The 24,057-nt window shown below is 34.0% G+C and overlaps 1 long non-coding RNA gene across 1 annotated transcript; it reads left to right on the top strand.

Moving 5' to 3' along the window:
* Positions 1–6,650: 6,650 nt before the first annotated feature.
* On the top strand, positions 6,651–21,227 carry LOC138711888 (uncharacterized). The gene is made up of 3 exons (XR_011335515.1): positions 6,651–8,002; positions 15,948–16,099; positions 18,415–21,227. It is a non-coding gene; the product is annotated as an uncharacterized lncRNA (long non-coding RNA).
* The last annotated feature ends 2,830 nt before the right edge of the window (positions 21,228–24,057 follow it).

Raw genomic sequence — 24,057 nt, 5'->3', positions numbered from 1 at the left:
TCCAAGCAGAGACAATTGTTTTTAACACAACCAACAACATCGAATGTAAGATCTGAGTTTAACATCGACCTGTGCCGTTCTCTCATCTCTGCTGATATTCCTCTCTACAAACTAAAGAATAAGGTCTTCAGGGAATTCCTTGAAAAATATACTCAACATACAATCCCGGATGAGTCAACACTTAGGAAGACGTATGCTCCATCCATCTACGATGAGACAATACAGAAGATAAGAGATGAAATTAAAGATAGTTCAATTTGGGTTTCCATTGATGAGACTCCCGACAAAGAAGGTAGACTTGTTGGTAATGTAGTTATCGGTTTGTTAAGTGAACAATATTCTGAACGAATTCTTTTACATTGTGATGTTCTAGAAAAGTGCAATAACAAAACTATAGTTAAACTGTTCAACGAAGCTATGGGCATCCTGTGGCCAAAGGGTATTATGTACGATAATGTGTTATTCTTTATTAGCGATGCTGCCCCTTATATGGTCAAAGCTGGACAAGCATTATCTGTTGTATATCCTAAATTGACTCATTTTACTTGTGTGGCGCATGCATTTCATCGTGTGGCAGAAGTGGTCAGAGACAATTTCCCTAAAGTAGATTTGTTGATTTCATCAGTGAAAAAAGTATTTCTCAAAGCTCCCAGTAGAGTTAACGTGTTGAAAGAAATGTACCCTGAAATTCCATTGCCACCAAAGCCAATTTTAACTAGATGGGGTACATGGCTAGAAGCAGTTGAATATTATGCCGAACATATAGACTCTATTAACAATGTTCTCCTTGCATTGGACTCTGAAGATGCAGTCTCAATTGATACTGCGAAAACAGTTACCTGTGACATAAGTGTGAAGAATGACTTAGCTCACATTCAGCATACATTTTCATGCATCATAAAAACGCTCAAAAGTCTCCAAAATAGGCACCTTTCACTATCTGAAAGTTTTGAAATTATAAATAGTACTGTGGAACAACTGAATCGTGGTAGAGGTAAAGTTGCAGATGCAGTAAGAGCTAAGGTGGACACTGTACTTTCAAAAAACCCTGGATATGAAGAACTACAAAAGGTTGTTGCTGTGATGAGTGGTGAATCAACAGTGAAGATTAACTTGGACTTATCCCCAGCAGACATTGTGAAATTGAATTATGTACCAGTTACTTCTTGTGACGTCGAACGCTCTTTTAGTCAGTATAAATCTATCCTCAGAGACAATAGAAGAAGATTCACTTTTCAGCACTTGAAAGAAATGTTTGTAACCTATTGTTATGGTAACAGACAATAAAAATTGTGTTTTGTTGAAACTACATTGGAAGATAAGGTACGTCCATTATATTTTTTGTTTAGTTTGATTAAAATGTACCAATATTTAACGTACATAGTCATTTTTTTATAATTTTAAGTCCATATTTAATTCCATATTTTGGTAAAAATCCATATTTAATTCCATATTTTGGTAAAAATAACTACATATATATTTACATATTTCATATATTTTTAGTCCATATAAATCCGTTCCCTGCTCATTACTATTACATAGTCTAATTTTACATCAAATTAACTCGACGTTCCTCTTTCTTCGCAAAGCGATCAAATAGGTCACAACATACTGAACAACTGCCACTAGAAGAAGCTAGAGACAAATCTGCATTTTTTTCTAAACTCTCGATATATTTAAAATACTGTATAAGTAAATACATCTCGTAACACAAAAGAATAAAATAACAGGAACACCCGCAAACAAGGGAAAAATCTAACGGCATAAAAGAAAACTTTTACGCAGGGAGAGAAAACTAACAACACGTGACTTAAATTTCTAAAACCAAGAAGAGAGAAAGAGAGAGAGCTTCCCAATACAGCCGGAACAGTTCTCAGCGGTGAGTAGAACGTCTCCAAATTCGGCTCCCCTCGCGCGTTCTAGTCAAGTTTAAACACTCCGCTAACCAGCTATCTTATTTGTTGAACTGCTGTTGTCATGGTTACCGGGGAGTAGAGTGATATAGCCGACTCCTCTCTCCCGCTCTCGCATAGACACAGCAGGCTGCTAGATGTCGACTATACGGGTTACAACGCTATCTGTTATTTTTCAGTACGAATTGTTTGTACTATCTACAGTATAGCGAGCGGGCATCACCAACTGGTTGTGGTCCACTTTACGTAACTTACATCTTAGTCATAGTGAATAGTAAAATTAATATAAAACGGAAAATGTTCGTCATTTGCTATAACTTGCTTGTGATCTTAATTCAGCTGGAATTATTACTGTCATATTATGTTCTGGTAAAATATCAGGGGAGGCACGGCCTCCCATGCCTCCTCTGAAAATCCGCCGCTGCCAGATCCATATTCAGAGACAATACTTAACTTTCCCTTGACAAAGTCAAATGCAGGAAAAAGTAGGTGAACTTGATGTTCGACGACATCATATAATGACGTAGTTCCTCCTGCTCCATATGGAAGTGCGGAAATCATTCGTTCATTGCCGGCTACTTTTCGTTTAAAACCTTTTATTTTCAAAAACATCTACTGAAATGAAAGAGACCGCAGATGAAGGTGTTGGTATCCATCAAAGAACATGTTTACAAATATAAAGACATGGTAGAAAATAAGAAATCAGACTCGTTTAGGTTTCGGCAAAGAAGAAGAGATGGCACGAAATTTAGAGCACAAAAAATATCGTCGTTCCAATGGTAAAGTTGCGAATCTGCATTTTTTGGTAAATTTGAATTATATTGTCGTTTTCATTGTTACTAATCAAGGCGCACCATTCAATCTTTGGGGAGGCCGAGACGTAGATGGGAGGATAATATTAAAATGGTTTTGAGGGAGGTGGGAAATGATGATAGAGACTGGATTAATCTTGCACAGGATAGGGACCGATGGCGGGCTTATGTGAGGGCAACAATGAACCTGTGGGTTCCTTAAAAACCGTGTGTAAGTTGTAAACATTCGTCACATCACAAGATGTATTCAGTGAGAGGAATGACGGATATGCAGTATGCACTACATTTATGGCCTAGCAGATAGGAATACGGTAGCAGCAGTCAACTTTATCACGTCAAATCCGTAACACTGCAGGACATCATTTGCACAGAGTAGGCTACGGCAAAGCATGGAACGCAGGGTCAGGGCATGCATCGAAGCAGGAGGAGATCACTTTGAGCAATTTTTATAAATATGTGTTGTCAAATGTATCACATGTACCTCCGTAACGAAGAGTTTGCGATCCCATGTTCATATGAATTTTTGTTATGGTTTGGTGTCTGGAATATGGCCCCACATTTATGGACACACACACACACATATATATATATATGTATATATATATATATATATATATATATATATATATATATATATATATATCCACAGAACTACATTTTGCAAGTTAAAGAATGGAAATTTATTTAAGAAATAATGTCTAGCCACGCCGAATTTCTTGAGCGAAATTAAAGTAATTGCATGCATTGGCCTCAATTTCACGCTTCGCGACTCAAATGTGCTGGTGCTTCGATTTTGGTACCAAAGTCCAGGGTGCGAATTGACAGGTTAATTGCTGTTGATGGTCCCCCCTGCTGAAATGGTATTAATTAGGGGCTGCAGGAGCAACATTTTATTCCTATTTTGGTGCCTAATTTATAGATTCCGTACTTATATGTTACTAATGCAATAAATGACAACAATTTTAGTTTTTTTTATATATGTATAATCCACTGAATTTATATGTTGAGCGCAACTACAATACGAGTTGGCCAAGAATGCTAATTCATATGAACGTTATTATTACCGACAAAGATCTAGCAAACAATTCTTTAGCAGTTGTAATTTAAATTTTAATTTTAAAGGCAGCTACACACATCTTTAGTTTTTACAGTTTCACAGTGGGGAAAACTGCATAGGTAAGAACGAAGAGCGAATAATGAATACTGATTTTTTATATACTGTATATATTTTATCCCTCGCAACACCAAGCGGATTATTCTGGCTACCCCAGCTATAAAAATTATTGTATGAAACCAATATGCACTACAACAGGTAATTGTGGCTTTGAGGTTTTGTTAAAATATAAGCTTCTCACATTACAACAATACAATACTTACAGTTTTCTATTTCAGTGAGTAATATTGATTAAGAACTGCCCGGAGTAGTCAGATCATCCCGCTTGGTATGGTATGTTTTCTTCCTATTCTCGGAAATTTGTCATATCATTCGTTTAGTTGTACCAACGGACGGATAGTCGAACAGATTGACTGCCGGACAGACAGACAGGCAGATGAACAGAAGAACGGGCAGAGGGGCGGACGGATAGGCTGACAGACGAACGGACAGGGGAACGGATGGACATATGGACAGACGAACGGACTGAAGTACAGACGAACATATAGACAGATAGTCGGACAGGCAAGTAGATAGATAGGTAGGTAGGTAGACAGACACACAGATATACAGTATAGATAAAGATAATACACGGTAGACCGCTCAAATGTTCCCAATTTCAATTGTATGTGACTGGTGAACGGATGAATATAGAACCTTACGGTAATGTTTATATGAAAGGAAAACTCAACTAATTTCGAATCCTGTCGGTAGATGGTGCGCAGACACGGTTTCTTTTCGTAGGTTGTATCGATTGTCAAAATGGCGACACCGCAGATGAAAGCGCAAACTGTGTTTTAGTAGGCAATGTGGAGTTTAAACCAATTGTTAGAGTTTAAAGGGAGTATTGACGAGTGTTTAACCATGATGCTCCAACTGCTGAAAGCATTAAGAAGTGCTACGATACATTTTTAGCTACAGGATAGGTGTTGAAGAAGCATAGTGGTAGTCGTAGAACATCCGACGAAATGGTTGCAAATGTTCAAGCCGCGTATGAGCGAAGCCCGCGGAAGTCATTAAGAAGAGCTTCGCGGGAACTTCAAGTACCAAAATCAACATTGCAACGAATTATCAACAAACGTCTCAAACTGTACGCATACAAAGTACAGTTAATGCAACGTCTGGAGATTGATGACAAATCCAAACGAGTGGAATTCGCCAATACGAACGATGCCAGACCGTCTCGGCGCTGATCTCCGGATTTAACACCACTTGATTTCTTCCTCTGGGGCTATGTCAAAGATAAAGTGTACGCCATCCTAGTCAGAGACCTTGTGATCTTCGGGAGTGCATCATAGAGGCTATTGAGAGCATTCCAGAAGACATGCTCCAACGTGCTTGGCAAGAAATCGTTCAACGCCTCTATATCGTCACAGTGACAGCTGGAGCTCACGTAGAGATATGGTGATGTGCATATCGAAACTTGTTGAGTTTTCCTTTCATATAAACGTTACTGTAGGTTTCTATCTTCAACCGTTTACCAGTCACGTACAATTGAAATTAGGTACATTCGAGCGGTCGACCCTGTATAATGCCACTAAATAACAAAAATAATTCTTTAAACATCTGGAAGTACACAAAAATTTACTGGGATATTTCATCTATCCCGTTTGGTATAAGGAAGAAGCTGAAAAGCTTGGGACCGTGACAGTTAATGTCCCCCCTCGCCCCCTGAAGAAAACATTCAATTCGCACTCTGTACCAAACTAAACATCCTATCTAAATCTGTCGATTTAAGCAAATCTGACTTTCAGGCATAGCTGTGAAGCTGATTTGAGTAAATTCAAGAGAAAAATTTTTCCGAGGCCGGGTATCGATCCCGGAACCTTTGCCTTAGCGCACCAGCGCTCTACCAACTGAGCAACCCAGGAACTACACCCGACACCGTCTTAATTTTTCCCTTTATATACACACACTTCAAGTGGGCTGACAAGAAGCCAGAAACCAAACTTTGAGTACACACAATCTCTGTGTGACTTGAATTGTGGTTTTTCCCTTGAAATTATTCAAGTCTACTTCACAGGGAGCTATACCTGAAAGCCAGATTTGCATAATATATACGTTACTGCAGGTATGTTAACGGAAAACCACAATTCAAGTCACACAGAGTTTCTTTATACTCAAAGTTGGCTTTCTCGTGTCTTGTCAGCTCACTTGAGGTGTGTGGATATAGGCCTAAAGAGAAAAATTGAGATGGTCTCGGATGTAGTTACTGGGTAGCTCATTTGGTAGAACGTTGATGCGCTAAGACAATCTATCGATTTAAGTTAGACATATTCACGTAAAATCCACGGCCGTGTCCCCGACACAACCACACTCCGATTGTTTTTTGTTTTATTTTAACTTTATTCATCTATAGCCCAAATTACTTTCTAAAGTCAGAAAATGTTTTGAAGCCTCTGTATTAGCTGATAGTTGCCTAAGTAGCACATAATGGAAAAATTTAATTTTTTTATTAATTTTTATTTTGCAAGACATGGTTCAGACTTCCAGGTAACATTGGTTCACCATGACATTGTAGTAAAAACTAAATATTGACATCTACTGAGCAAAATGTGAACTTAAGATAAATAAAAAAAAATTAGAAAACAGCAGCCACATTATAGTTTTGGAGTCACTTTGGTCAAAACATTAGAAAAAGCATTCCGTCTCTAGTTAAAAAAATATATTACTAGATTCGACTCTCAGGTCACATGAGCCAATAGAGCGTTATTGGTTGATGTTTAAAAGTTAGGTTTCGAACATATATATATAATTCCATCAGGAAGTGCCCCGAAAAAATTATTAAATTCTATTGTGCCACACTGCTTTTCTTTATAATCCTAAACTTAACCGTGTGGTCGAGTCTTCTCTGAGCCCTCTGAAAATGGGTGTCTGGTGTACCATATCAAGATGACGAATAATCGGGTCTTGTTCTGTGAAACAGTCTAATCCTGAACTACCAAGATATTGTTGATCAGTCCATAGTTTTACTGGAAGTGTGTGAATGTGACTCCTGTATACAAGACCGTGTGACCTATCATACAGTAGATGCAACCATGAATACGCTGAGAGTGTTTTTGTGACAGAATTATATATATGAGACTATGGCCTCCAAGGTCTCCAGAGTTTACCAGTTTAGATTACTTTTTGTGGAGATACTTAAATTGTGTACAAAAAAATTCACACACCTTGGAAAAGCTGAAGATGAACATCAGTGATGCCATCCAGAGTACAGACATCGGAGTGCTCCGTAAGTTTACTAGGAACATGGTGAAATGTGTGGACAAATACACTGAGACTGAGGGACTTCATTTTCAACATATGCCGTAACTCTCTATGGCGGATCCTCTTTTAAATTGAACGCCTTGTATTTCACATAAACAAAACCACAACACACACACAGTCCGAGCAACAGTGAAGGCCAGACGTGTTTTTGTAACGCTCCCAGAGTGTCATAAAAGTGAAAATGGTTAGGAAGCAAACAGGGAACAACAAAAATGACGCATCGACATCCGAGGAAAAAAAAGTGGCGGACGATCATAGTGTTGTCATCAATACTATGAAGAAAATGTTTGAGGAGTTTAAATCTTTCATTAACGCTGAAGTGAGTGACCTCAAGAAATCTGTAGAATTTATTTCGAATAAATCAGATGTCTTTAGCGAGGAGCTGAAGGCAGCAAAAGAAGAAATCAAGAATTTAACTAAGGAGAACGATTTGCTGAAGCAGGAGATAAGTGAAATACAACAGCACTCACGTAGGGACAATGTCGTTGTTTTTGGAATGCCAGAATCTCCTAATGAAAACATATATGAAGTGATAGACAATGTGTCAGTAGCCATTGGAGGCAGTCAATACGTCCCTGATATCAGTGTAACGCATCGACTCCCATCCAAGCCAGGTAAATCCCGACCCATTGTCATCCGTTTCATGAGGAGAAGGAGCAAGATGAATGGTTGCAGTGCTACAAGAACGAGGCGCGAAACGACAACAACGGACCCAGCATTCCACTTCAGAAGTTGAACGAGAATCTACCTACCGGAAGGTTCTCAGCAGGGGACCATTTAACAGCCGCGAGTAGAAGTCTGCTGAATAGTGCAAGAGATGCCGCTAGGAACAAAGGCTACCAATTCGTCTGGACAAGGTATGGAAAAGTACTGGTTCGCCGAGATGAAAGAAGTCCGGTTATTAAGATAAGTAGTACATATGGCATAAATAACCTGTAAAGTCTTGCACATTATTCCAAACGTTTACTTTCTAGTATTTTACTTAATGTTAACTAACAATGGAACACAATAATATTATAAATAAACTTAACCAGTACTACCACGAAAACAACAACGCCACAGAAAATTTCGTAGACCTCTCTCTCTGCAACAGTTATATTAGCACTAGTCTATCACATTTAAAATTTCTTCATCTAAATATTCGTAGTAGCCTATAAATAAAAATTATGATGAATTTTGTGTATTACTAGAAAATTTTACTTTCTTTTTCGATATAATAGTTCTTACTGAAGCCTGGATAGATCATGATAACGGTTTTGCCTTACATGGCTATAAAAATACGTTAAAATAAATAAATATAATAAATGTGATGAAATAGTATATTTTAAAGATTATATTAACGTCTGCTCTAAGGATGTAGAATTTAATCACTGTAACTCTATTCATTTTGACTTTTCTATAGGCGATATTCCATTTTCTCTAACAGCAATTTACAGATCTCCAAATATTGCAAAATTGATTTCCTGGATAGCTTTGAACAATCTCTGCATGAATTAAAAGACGTTAAAAATAATATTATATTAGGTAACATTAATATTCAAATTTTAGAACACAATTTAGATAACTCTGGCAACAGATATTTGAATATTATGCATGAATATGGTTTTTTGAAATACTTAAATGCTCCTACTCGATATAATGCATGCCTTGATCATAATATATTCTTCAAAACAACTGTTAACTTAGATTTCAAATCTGGAGTATATAATAGTGCAATTACAGACCATTATATGGTATTTGGACTAGTCACTATCACTACTAAATATATTATTAAGGATCCCATCATAAATTCACATAATAATTGCAAGCAACTTATTAATTACAAATACTTAGTAGCAAATATTAGCTCAGAGACCTGGGAAACGGTTTTTGATTGCCAAAACGCTGAAGTTAGTTTTAAAAATTTTTACAAAATACTCCGCGATCCAATAACTAAATATACCTTTCATACTTGTAATAATGTACCCAGTAAATATAAAAAAATAAAACCCTGGATCACTTCGGGTATTGTTAAATCAATACGCACAAGAGACAGACTAGCCAAAAAAGTAAAACGTGAGCCTTTGAATGAAGATTTATCAAAAAAATATAAAAGGTACAGAAATATCTTAACTTGCGTTATAAGAAATATGAAAGTTAGTTACTACTCAGAGAAATTTGTCAACAATAGGAATGACCCCAAAAGATTTTGGCAGACTATTAACGAAGCTACTAACGTTTCAACAAATAAAAGCTGCAGTATTATGGAAATAGTAAATAAAGATGGCTTAATTATTAAGAATCATTATGATATTGCAAACGAATTTAATGCTCATTTTACAAACATAGGACACAATATAGCATAAAAAATAAACTAAAACACAAGACTCTCTTCTTCCTTTTTTGTCCATCATCATCATCATTATCATCATCATCATCACCATAATCAATGTTCATGTTTTCCGTAAGTGATAAAGAAATTATAACCATTGCTAAGACTTTAAAAAATAATGTGGCTCCGAGTGTTGATGGTATCACTACTAGAACACTCAAAATGATTATTGAACCCATATCGAAACCACTAACCCATGTCTTTAATTTGTGTTTATCACAAGGTGTATTTCCAACTGATCTTAAATGTGCTGTAGTAATACCTATATACAAATCTGGTGACAGAAAAAATCTCAGTAACTACAGACCCATCTCACTCTTACCAAGTCTCTCTAAACTATTAGAAAAATGTATTAAAAGCAGGCTAATTAATTTCTTAGAAACAAACAATCTAATAAGTCAAAAGCAGTTTGGCTTCCGTACTAACATGAGCACGGACGACGCTATTATGAACGTAACATCAAGGATTATCAAAGAATTAGACTCGGGTAAAAAATGTTTAGGAGTTTTTCTAGATATTCAAAAAGCCTTCGATACTGTAGACCATAATATACTCACTTCTAAACTTCATGCCTACGGTATTTAAATTTATAAATTTTTTAAATTTATTTAAGTCATACTTAAGCAACAGATCCCAATTAACGAAATTTAACGACCAACCCAGTGAAATTCGTAATATAAATATAGGTGTGCCACAAGGTACAGTTTTAGGCCCACTACTATTTTTAATATATATCAATGACTTGCTAAATATTGATATAGGAAACACATCTGGAGATATATTTGCATATGCCGATGATACAGCCGTAATTTTTAGTGGATCATATTGGAATGATGCCTACCTAAATGCTAATAGAGGTATAAATATAATTAAGAAATGGTTAGATGAAAATTTGCTCTCATTGAACATTTGAAAAACAACTGCAGTTCCTTTTACATTAACGGCTTCTAGTCTGAGAAAAATCAAACTCGATAAGGATACAATTTTAAAAATACACAATTGCAGTAACATAAACTTGATTGATTGTAATTGCTCTGCCTTGACAGAATCCACGCAAGTAAAATACTTAGGTGTTGTCATTGATCAACATTTAAGATGGAATAAACATGTAACATATTTATGTAATAGGTTGCGGAAAACAATTCACAACTTTCTAACCCTTCGTGCATATATGCCTATCTATGTTCTCCGTGTTGTTTATCTAAACTTGTTTCAATCAGTCATTCAATACGGACTAATAGGATGGAGTGGAATGACAAAGACTATCTTAACTCCATTAATATTACAAAAACGTATCATCAACATTTGTCTGCATAAACCACTTGGTTATCCGACACAATTTATTTATTCTGAATTCCAAGTACTAAAAATTGAGCAAATATATAAACAAACATTACTAAATTATTTTCACAAAAATCGAATTAATTTTATAACCGAAAAACATATACATAACACCAGAAGAAATGTCCCAACTCTTTTGGCAGAACCTAAATGCCACACTACAGCTGGATTAAGACACAGTAGGAATTATGGACCAAGACTATACAATTCAGTATTGAAAAATAATCCAGACCTAAGCAATTTACACATTCTTAAGTTTAAAAATAAAGTGAAAATATTTGTATGATATTTAATACATTTTATTATAATTTTTTAAGTGTTACTAGCATTATATGGTACTAATTTTTATTGTATTTATCTGATGCATGTAACCTATAAGATAAAACATTGTAATAAATATAAATAGATCATTTTCTTAATTAAAAACAGTGTATATCTCCAATAAATGATTCCTTAGCATCGCCACAGATACACTTGATTGTACTTGTCACTATATCTTGTCACTAGAAAGTTATTGAAATTTACATTTTCCCCGCCATTCATAAAATATTTTGATATGATACCTCTTGCACAAAAGGAGAGACCTATAACTGAAACTCGATTAATATATTTCAGTATTATTTGTATTTATCCTGGTAATAATGAACAGTTTGACTCGTAAACATTTTGTTTTTACAGCATTAACTTCCCATGATTGTACGAGAAGATTCGAAGAGAACGGCAGTTACGTAGACTTTCATTCCCCACTACTACCATTATTGCACAACACAATGTCAATACGGCGGTTGCTGTCGTCTGCGATATAACGAACTTTTCTGTTGATTTTCGAGTTTGACATTTTTTCCGGTTATTATATGCTTATTTAAGTTGTGTGAACTCTCGCTAGTGGTTTTATATTTTATTTTATCCGTCTTAGTATTTATTTTATTATTGTAAATATTTTTGTTTTCACTATTATCATTATTATTATTGTTATTATTATTATTATTATTATTATTATTATTATTATTATTATTATTATTATTATTATTAATTATTTTGTATTACAATCTTTGTATCATTTCTGTCACGATTATTCTATTATTATTATTATTATTATTATTATTATTATTATTATTATTATTATATTATTATTATTATTATTATTATTATTATTATTATTATTATTGTTGTTGTTGTTGTTGTTACTATTATTTATATCATCAGCATTATTATTTGAACCCTGGAAAATTTATGTAGACTACTGGACTGTACCCGAGCACGAGCATATGCTCATTTCGAGTATCTATTCATATGTATTCAATTCAAATGTAAATTGTAAATACATTTGAAATTTGAACTCTTTAGCACTCGTGCTGTGTTAACCAAAATAGCTAACTTTACTGGTGAAGGAGAATTTCAATGAAAGTCAGCATCAAACTTTCAGCATTGGTTTTATAAAATGTACAGTAAGCTTCTTTCAACAAGGAAATCAGTTTCAAATTAATAAGTACCAATGAAAATAGTTTGTTGTCATCAGCATGACTATACTATTTTGGTTCTATTGTCAACATTTTCTAGACCTACTGGATCTCTACGTTCTTTTGTTCTATATTTAAAATATTTGCTGTTGTCCATTCTCTCCAAACGTTCAGACCAATTAAGTCCCTATTATTTTACATGCAAATTGTGTTTGTTTTCCTAATATCTTCACTTTTGATGTGGTTGTTAGAATCTGCTGCTGTTAAAATAAATTATTTTGGCAGACTGAAATTCTTAATTATACGAGAAGAAAAATGCACGAAGACGGCCTAATCTTGAAAATGTTGATTGCATTCAAGTGCTCAACGTAGCCTGAGAAATCAACAAGGCAAGAGAGCAGAAAACGGGATGATGTTTCTCATTTCACATTGTTGAGGGTATTGTACCGTATTAAGATTCTGTTGTTAACACCATATCGGTGCACAGGCTACTATAGTTGCAAGTTGGTGATAAATGCAACTTAATTTTTGCGTGAATATGCTGAAACTCTTGAAAAGAACAATTTACTATATAATTTACAATTCATTTTTATATTTCAATATGCCTGGTGAATTATTAAATAAGTATATAATAAATTTTCAATCTTAAGACATATCAACTTGCAAATGTTTATTTGCTATTTAATAAGATATATGAACGTTTTCGCCGTTTGGGGCATCTTCAGATATTTTATACATATAGCTCATGTTACAAATAAAATATACAATTATGATTAAAATTTGTCAATAATGTTAAAATATGTATAAAATATCCGTCCAATTTAATTTCAAAATCTATAGATTATATTAACAATTATCCTGTATTATGTCACATTTTACATAAAGCTCATGAATATCATGCATTGCATACATACATTGTTCTTTATTCTTTGTTATTTGCATAATTTATTATTATAGGTTTCAGATTACATGTTTTTGTTATATCTGAAGATGCCCCAAACGGTGAAAACGTTCATATATCTTATTAAATAGCAAATAAACATTTGCAAGTTGATATGTCTTAAGATTGAAAATTTATTATATACTTATTTAATAATTTACTATATAGGATACAATAATTTTTGACGACAAGGCAACATTCCAAATATGTGGAAAAGTGGATCGTAATAAAGCTAAGTCATAATGGGATTTTGAACATTCGCATTGGGATACCTACATCAATGGTGCTATTAGCTGAATAACAATTTAGAGATCATTTTTCCTTCAAGAATCCTACATCATTGTATTTTCGCGTAATATTATTGATAAATTTATTAGAAATTGATCGTAAAATGGCATATGCAAATAAAAAAATATAATTCTGGCTGAATATGGACTGGAGTTACTAATGGATTTGCTGGAGTGAAAATGTCTGGATCTTTAGTTTTTGGATTTAGTCCATAAAACAGAATTAATGATATTACTGTAATTCTATATGGCATGTTACGGGGATACCTTTACCTTTTTTTACTGTAATTCTATATTGAGTATCACGACATATGACAGACTTCCATATTCTCAGCTAGATGGCAATATTATTTTCCAGTAAGATGGAATTCTATCCCACTACTACATAAGATTATAAGAATCTATATAGTTTCTCATCGCACAATAATGGATTGGACTATCCAAAATTCCAGTTCAGGAGCAAATGATTATCTGAATTCAGGACTTTGTAAAAGACAATGGATAAATATAACCCTGTCATAAATTGTGAAAAAGTTACAAGGACGAATGAGACAATTTATTCCTTTAGTACAGTGTTTTATGTAGAGTTCTGCATCATTGATGGGCAGAACACACTGCATAAAAATGAAAATTTGAGCATTTGAAATGAGAGACATAAATGTAAGGAATGGTTAATTCTATTGGTTTCAAATAGTATTGTTAATGAATGGAATAATTGTTGGAACAAATACATTGTGTGTTGCTATCACGGAAATGAGTTTCGTTTACTACTTATGTAATGGAAAGTGACAGATTTTGCAGTGCTGATTAGTGCTTTTTTAGTAAGTATGAAGGAAACAACAATGTGCTGAAAGTCGTATTTTATGCTTCATTTTTATTCTCATTATCGTTTCTTGTACTTTGCTGAATTATTCTTCTTAACTTGATCTAAAATTTGCAGCTTAAATCTACCAACCTTTTTTCTACGCCATTACAGTTACACATAATGAACGTAATATTATTATTATTATTATTATTATTATTATTATTATTATTATTGTTATTATATTTGCATTACATCGCTAAACATTTCACAAATCCCTTAGTTTGTGCCATCGCATTATGATATTTATATATGAGGCACATGTGAAGCATGTATAGCAATTATTTTCATTAAAACTGAACAAGTATTATGGACAAGAGTGGGTTTTAGTAATTTTTGTAATAATTTTCATTTTACTCATGTACTGTGTTTACAAACACAAATGAAGACAACTCAATTACATTTTTTTTATTCTTACTTCTTATATAGTCAAGTAATTGCTTGCCAGGATTTTTTTCTACAATACGTGCGTTAGATTATATGATTTTTAAGAAATAACGTTCCATTATTTAATTTTCTCTGCAACAATAAATTTTCTACTAATTGAAAAATATGATAGCTATGAAGAGTTACCTGACATTGAAATAAAGCATATGGAAATCTGTGATGGTATTATTAATTTTTTAAGCCTACAGAATTCTCCGTTAATAGTTACTATTTATTATTAATGAAGAAAAATTCGCTCCGACACTGGGGAACCTCAGCGTAGCTCAATGATAGAGCATTCAGTACATAGAAGTGAAGGTTTTGAGTTCGATCGGACAATAAAATTAATTAAAAGGTAAAATATTTGATCATTTTCTGAAAATGAAGAATTAAATCACACTCACAGTAGTCGGAGACAAACAATATTACCATGTTAAACTGCAAGCTCCTCGTTATATTTAAAAAGAAAAAGAAAAGAGTTGATTGTTGATTGGTTGCTAATTATGATGTGTACATAACATATTATATTATAGACTAATATTACTACTATACGTATATACATACTGTTATGTTATGTACTCTTCAATGCTCGGTCTTCTTTTAAATTGAACACATTGTACAAACTTGAAGTGTAGCGAGTTATTTTCCATTAAATTTTGTATTCCATATTATATGTAATTTAGTAATCATAAATTTTTAAGGTGTTCAATATAATATAAAATACACTGTAGAATTGTCATTGGCTACTACAATTGGTAGAAAGAAATGCTGTGCCTTAAATGTTGGAAATGTTTCTGTCTCTGCTGTACATGATCCATTGTAGTACAACTAAAAGTCTTTGTAGTTAGTAGCCTATTTGGTGTAAAGAACTTTGTGGTAGTTGTGTCGCAGATTTCTTTTTCCGTATACTGTACTTAAAACTAATAACTTGTTAATAGCATGCTCATACTTAGCTTCAAGATTCTGCAATGGAATTTTATTATGTCTTGCCTCATATTATTGGAGTTACTGTCGTGAATCTAGTCATGGCATGTCCTACAATTCAAGATATTCTTTTGTGTCTTTGTGTAAATGTTTTCAAGTATTTCGCTAATACTTTTTTTTCTCTTTTATAGAGGGTTCGACGAAATGTCTGCTTTTAAGCTTATGCTGTTGAAGGAAAAAACCGATGTTAGACAAAAAGAGAAGCAAGAGAAAATATATCGACATGAACGATAATGACGATATTATTATACACCTGCTGGCTGCAATGAGACATGCTGCACAGGTGATTGTGAAGGAGATCATTTGCGCACACAATTTTATTAGCTAGTGACTTTCATTCGAATTTTTTTAAATCTCCAATTTTACTTACATTTTCACAAATTACAATAAGTTATTTTTAAGTGTTTTAATGAAACTCAAAATTTTCACATGTAAATGCGCAATAACATTTCTATAAGGTTACTTTCAATGGAGATTGATTGCAGTGTCCGGCTACTAGTGTCACCCTTGTGTGATCATATCCTGCACAGAAATCAGTCACAAATATTTGAAATAGGTTCGGAATTTCACTAAACAGATTGTATATTTGCAAATCCATTAAGATGTATTCCTTTAAACTGGGATTTTTCTTAAAAGCAGGAATCAGTAACATGGTTTATATGGTAGTTTTGCAAGGACTTCTGAATTTATTTCTTAAAACGAGGTTTTAGTGTAGGTAGAAATACAAGTAAATACAGTATGCAGTTGAAATCCGCTTTTTCACATTTTAAAGGTCAGGAAAGAAAATGGTTTAAAATTAGAGATGATATACAAAATATCATTGAAATTGTGGATGTATTGGATAACCAGAAGTTTCTATAACCAGTCACATGGGTTATTAGATCATATAGACGGAACACACGCAACAGTTCTGCAAATTAAAAATGTGTTTGAAAATCACAATGGAAATTCTGAATTCAAAATATAAGAAACCTATGTATAAAAGCAGAGAAGAAATAACTTGACCAGTGGACCATGTTTAGAAATTAGGCTTTGACAATTTGTAAACCAAGAGAACATCAGGCTTTGACTTAATAGCCATAAATAATGTTTTCTTATAATTTATTTTTTCAGAAAAATTTATTATAATTATCAAGTTTTACAATGTCCTAGGTCATCTTTCTATACCCATTTTCAGGATTTTACAGCCTTTCTCAAGTCTTCTCTATTCTCCCATGCCCCATGTCCAAACTACTTTCTTTCATCGCTCTAATTATTCCTCCTGTCCATGTCAATTTTGGTTTTTCCCTCTTCCTTTTTCCCGTTGGAATCCATTCATACACCTTATTCGGCAATTTATCTTCTGTCATTTTCTTCATATGACAAAACCATCTTAATTGTTTTGTTATAATATAGTTTACAAGGATCCTGGTACTGTGATTTTTTCTCTTAATTTAATTTAATGTATTACTGTAGAAAAACTAACACTATTATATACTATACATATTATGTACTAAGGTTTTATCAACATTAAGTGATAGTTTATCTGCACTACATCAATCAACACTCATTCATTAGATTAAACACTGTATTAGAAGAGTTTATATAAAGTGATCATACTATTTACTTCGATAACCACACTTGTATCATCTACAAATAAGATTACCTGGGATAAAATATGTATGATTGAGGCTCAACATTTAATATAAACGAGAAACAATATTATGTATGTTTATTCCACAGTCCGAAGACTGCTTGGAACCTCATAAGCCATAAGTAACACCAATAAATCAACACTCATGAGGCAGTTAAGCCAGGAGATAATGGGGTAGGGTGGTCAGTTCCTTTTCCCCTCCATTGTATACATAACTGACTATATTACACTAATAGACTTCACATGTATACAAACAATAATTTGTTCTTCTGACACACATCAAGTAAGATGTACTGCCTGATAATAGACGTAATAGCCAGATAAAACATAATGGACTTTCTCGTGAGATTACTTTACAATTTATGCACAGACAAGCTTTAAACTGGACTATCTCAATATTCAACTTCAACACAGTCCTCAGCTTTCTGCATGTAATGTAATGGTAGCTGCTGATATAAAAAAATATAAAATGGGTATTAATCCGTAAGTAGTGAGGTATTTTTCTAGTTACGTAACTGGTGAGGTGGGGATTGCACTTATCCCAACTTAGAAACTTGCATCGTAGCACTCAGATAATCAAACTGAATTTTTAATTTATATAATCAAGTACTTTTATTTGTTTTAACTAGGTTTTCTTCAAAATTAGGGAAACAAGCAGCATAATAAAAAATGAAAAAAAAATCTGAATTGGACAGGAACCCTCCGCACATCCCCCTGGCGCAGGCGTCTTTTCTTACAATGGCTGGGGTACTCACAGTCACCACCTCACAAAATATGGGTTAATTAAGCTGAAACTAATCAGAAAGATGGAGTGACTTGGTTCTTAAGTACTTACCATTGAAAGCCAATCAGTCAAATAACATAGGTAGACTTATATTCAGTCTTCTTGACGGTAATTTCTGCAAGTAATTAAGAAAATGTTTTGTTTAGCCAGCAGTATGTCTGTAGTAGCAATTCTATTGCAGCAAGATCGGTGTCTGAACGAGCTGCAGATGCCTGCTATAAAGAAGATTGCAATGCTGCCCAAAGTGATGTCCCAGCTGAGGAAACATAAGTTGAAGCACACGTTCATTGAACACGGAGTGTTGTCCGTGCTGCCTGTCTGGTTAACACCCATGCCTGACCGCAACATGCCCAGCCTCAAGATCAGAGATAACCTTCTCAAGCTGCTCTGGGAGGTAAATCAGGCCTGTACCCCTCATAGTGTAAAGGTATATACACTCAAAGAAACAAAAAGTAACTGACAGTGTTTTTTTTAATTGACTGCCAAATAGTACAGTTATCCGCATAAATTCTACCCGAATATAAGTTACATTAACACAAAACTATTCCTGATGTTTTGCATATTAATCAAGATTTATGATACAAGCTACATTTATACGTGCAAATGGTTGTGGTTGCCGATCACCTTCAATGTTATACACGTGCATCCTGTATCTCATTCATAACTGAATGCAAAGCACGTCAGTCTACTAAGAAAATATTCCATGTTCGGTTCCCGGCTATAGAGTAATTTTTAGGGTGTATTATCACATCTTTGCAATTTGAATGCAATGTTACTCAGAATTATTATTTTATGTTTCCTGAATACATTTTGGAAAAAAATATGTAGCCTGGAAAAGGGCTGTTTTTGGTTGTCATTCAATATACACAATATTAAACTCCATTGTCACATATTTCTTGTATTCGAGTGGGAAGGGATACACTAATTAACCCTAGAATGTTATCGTACGTAATTTTGACGTATAATTGATCCTCACTGGTTCTCCCGCCAAGCGCGGTATGGCATAGTTGCGCCCCGCGGTCAATTGGGAGGCCTAGGCATGGCAAATTGCGCCCCGAAGAAATCAGGTAGCAGAAGGAACATGGCATAGTTGCGCCCCGAAGAAATCAGGTAGCAGAATGGACATGGCATAGTTGCGACCCGATGGACATAGTACACACGAAAGTGATTGTCATAATATAAACAAATTACTTACAAATATTACAGTGATAGCTGCATTGAAATCAGGTAGGCCTAGCATATCATCAATTTTACTATTTAAAATAACACTTTTTTATAGATCACACACAATAAATAAACTGCATTTTGTGTTTGTACATCGATATCTTAACCCTATGGTACAGGGTTTCGAAAATTGAAGCTTAGAACCATTGTGAATTATTAACTCTTTACCCGTTACACTAAACTTAACAATCGTTTTAAATTAACCTCACTATACGCCACAGACGCACAGTGTGCAATTTTCCCAATCTAGGTGGACAAAAATCAAATTTCGACTCGTTTAGTTTGGCATAGGTGAATATGAATTCATGTTCTTTAATGTTTGGAAAATGTTGTGACGGATAGCTTTTACTGTTTTATCAGGAGCAAGCTATTTTTATAAGGATGGGAACACTGAGTTCTTCCTTGCATTTCTCGCTCCAGTTCAGTCGTAGGAAAAGTAGCTGATAGTTATTATTCGTATTCTGAGACATGGAATCTGTTCAGACAGGTATGTTCTTACTAATGATACTTCAATTTTTAGTTTGTAAAGTATTATTCTTCTTACAATAGGGTTTTAATATTACAATTAATTTTTTTTCGAGTTCTCTAAATATAATTGGAGTTTTAGTATCTCCGGTCACGTCCGGTTACGATAATTCTTTTAGCATTTAATAAAACAACATTTAGAGTGTTGAATCCTTGTTTTAAAGTTTGCGCGTTCTTGCGCATTTATCAGCAATTAATTGTTTACAGTGGCGGCGCACACGGTAACGCGGCGGCAACTATTCCATGTTTGGCTAAGCATTAAAGAATCACGGAATGAGGAAATTTTTAATCACTGTGAATGTTTTAGGCCTAGAAAGTTATTCACATGACATTGAAGTTCAGATTAAAAATACATTGGACACATTTTTATCCAACCTCAACAAACGGTGGACAAAGTGCAATAGACATTCTGAGAGATTTCTTCAGGAGTATTCACAGTGGCTAGAATATGACATTAAATTTCCAGAAGAAATATATAGTTTAATACCGGTACAGAATACTTCAGAAGAAACGTCAATTTGAGACAGAGGTCGTCCAAGAAAATTATTTAGCGAAATCAGTGGCAAAAGCAAAAAAAAGGAAAATAGATGACTTATTAAAAAGTCGCAATTCCGAGGAATTATCTTATGCCGCTCAGTCTAGTTTGCGAGCCTCAGGGAAGAGGGACGCTGCAGATATTGTTAAAGAGCTAACTGAAGCATCCCCTCAACGAGCCACTAAAATCAAAAGGCTGAGATCGATTGGACCTCAATCCGTGCCATATTCTAATGGGGAAGCTTTGGAATTTTTTCTGGATGCTCGCCTAACCATCCACCAATATAAACTTATTCGCTCACAGACTAAAGAAAGAAATTGCAACATATATCCTCCATATTACGTCCTTCAGAATAAAAAAAAAAACAACAATCTCAACCATCTCTGGATGCTATTACAATAAGTGAAACAAGTGCTGAAGTAAAATTATAGGACCTTCTGGATCATACGATATAAAGGCTTGTTGCCTCACAAATAGACGTTATTTCAACTCTTAATATTGAGTCACTGACATTAATTAGTAAATGGGGGTGTGATGGCAGTTCCAAGCATAGTACATATAAACAGGCTTTCAAGAACTCAGTAGACTATGATTATGAAGACGAAAACATGTTTATGGTGTCACTTGTTCCCCTTCAACTACACACTAATGATGATGATAAGAAGATCCTGTGGCAGAATCCTCGTCATCTACGAGATACTACAGGCCAATTTATTAAGTTGACGTACAGAAAAGAGTCTGATAAACTTATAAAAGAAGAGACTGCAAATATTCAGGCACAGATTGACAAGCTGTCACCTACTAATGTGTTCATTGGTGATAAACAAGTACAAGTGAAACATCAACTAGTTATGACAATGGTGGACGGTAAAGTATGCAACACATTAGCGGAAAACAAAGCATCACAAAGATGTTATATCTGCGGAGCACTCCCGAAAGAAATGGAATAGGAGGATTCTTCAGGGGCACGTTCGAGTAAAAATGTAGATACTACCATGTATGCTTTTGGACTTTCAACGTTACATGCGTGGATTCGTTGTTTTGAATGCCTATTGCACATTGCACATGACAGAAGGTCTATTGTCTCAGTTGTATATACACTCTTCATTAAGGCATAAAATAATATGACCGATTTAAAACACATCTTTTGTTTAAAGAAATTGTTGTAAATTCAAATCATTTCGCACATTTATGTTACAAAGTGTAGTGTTTATTTTGCCATATTACTTTGAGTGAAGTAAAACTTAGATAATTCACTACAAGAAATTATGAAACTGAATGTAAATTAACTTCCAGTAAAATATTTAATTCAAATATTAATGTTCCTGGCATTGGATAAAAATACATACATAAATTAAAATCAATTATTTCTTTAACTGAAGTGGTTCAAAACATATTCTGTCCTGTTACAACACTTCAAATATTTCAATATTTCATACACATATTAATTTTAATTAGGCCTACAATGTGCCCTGTGAAAAAGAAAATAGTATTTTCGCTCTTATTTAAGGGAATTTATAAATATCATTTTCCCATTAAACAATAAATGCTACATTGGACAAATATTTCATACCAACAACTTATTTTCAGTGTAATATGTTGATTAAAAACAAATATATCGTTCCCACCCCTATGTGAAAGGGTTGATTTAATCACCCGATTTCAAAGAAAATTGAAACAGATCTTTCGATAGTTGATATAAACTTGAATATAAAGTTTCATCGAAATCTGACCAAAGGAAAGTGAGAAATTAATTTTGTCCAGCTAGATTGGGAAAATTGCACACTGTGAGACGGTGTGAAAAATCATTATTAAAATGTCAAAGACTTCTAAGCCCCCATATTCCAACGGCTCACTCATTTGAATATGTCAGTTAATAAAGTACTGCCAACTTCATGGTGTTCATTTTAACGGTAGGCTAATGATAATCACTGCATAAACAGTAGAAAAACAGTTAATATAGTACTGCCAACTTCATGGTGTTCATTTTAATGGTAGGCTATCGATAATCACTGCATAAACAGTAGAAAAACATTTAATAAAATATTGCCAACTTCATGGTGTTCATTTTAACGGTATCGATAATGAATATTAAATCGCATAAGAAATCAATAAGGTTGGTTGATTACGAGGCTCGAGTTTCCGCAGTGTCTTCTTCTCTACCTATTTCATCGGGGCGCAACTATGCCATCCCCTTTTCTCTACCTAATGGGAACGGGGCGCAACTATGCCCACAAAACAGGGACCCTTTTTTATCTGCTGCATTTTATCTGACCGTGGGGCGCAACTATGCCCTGCCCGCCAAGCGAGCCCCTCCTTCTTCTAGCTATACCTCTATCTGTCAGTTGCTGACTGTATCAGTCGTGAGAGCAAGTTGGAACTTACACGCTTAGTCAAGTTATTATAAGATATACGTATTTCATGTAAATTTATTTTCATGAAAATAAAAATTAGAAACAAAAAATAGACCTACACAAGTAAAACTACAAAGAAAGAAATAAAAATTATATTCCGAAACGAAAATAGAATCCAAAAGCACTCTTTTCGCCTAATACGTCATTTTTACGTATCAACAACAATACAGTAGCTACTACTCAATGACGATAGCATTCTAGGGTTAATACTCGCGGAGGCATTATTATAAGATTGAAACATATATATAGAGCAGAACAATAATTATAATTGTCAATTATAATATGCGACTAACGTTATAAAATGGCTGTGTATTCCATTCATTAAATAAAATATTCATAAATTCAATAATAATGTACAGAGTCTAGTTAACTCAGCTTTATTTTCTTTATTTTTTACAACTGGATAACATTAATATTATATGTGTTAACAATGTAATATTAAATAAATGAAATAAGAAAGAAATGTGGATAAAAGGGTAACATAATATGTTATGTTATGTATCTTTTGACAATAAAGTCATTCTCCTTCGTGTTTCCCAATACTTCGACGTGATGTCTTGAGCTATTTGAAGGGCTGTTCAGCTTGCCAGATGATTCATAACCATTTCCTGCTCCTTACAGCATAACGGGAATTTGGTGAAGTCAGTTTACCGATTCTGTGGAGATGTTTACTTAAACAAACATGGTCAGTGAGTAGCCTGAACATAGCAACAGCAGATTTATGAGGATGTTCAGGGATTAGACTAGTGTTTTCCAGTAGATTTTTCCATTTGGTGTTTTCACTTTCTGCTAATATTTTAATATTGTAATTGTGGTTGATCTTGCTTTCGATGATTCGTTTGACAGATTCATAGGACAGATTTAAACTTGTATTCTGTTCAATTTTGGAGCCTTTGTTTGCCAACAGATCAGTCCTCTTAATCCCATTTATGGCACAATATGCAAGTATCCACTGAAGAATTATGTGTTCATTTAGATTTAGAATTTGTTTAATCATATAATGTATTTCTTTAATTTTATTTTTCATTTTTAGGTGATTTGTTGATACTATTGCCTGTATTTCTGTTCTGGAGTCTGATAAATGACTATGTTCTTGCTGTGGTGTATCCAATTGAATAAATTTTGG

The sequence above is a fragment of the Periplaneta americana genome, chromosome 13, assembly GCF_040183065.1.
Source record: "Periplaneta americana isolate PAMFEO1 chromosome 13, P.americana_PAMFEO1_priV1, whole genome shotgun sequence".
In the NCBI taxonomy this organism is placed as follows: Eukaryota; Metazoa; Arthropoda; class Insecta; order Blattodea; family Blattidae; genus Periplaneta; species Periplaneta americana.
This window is presented reverse-complemented; position numbering and strand designations above follow the sequence as displayed.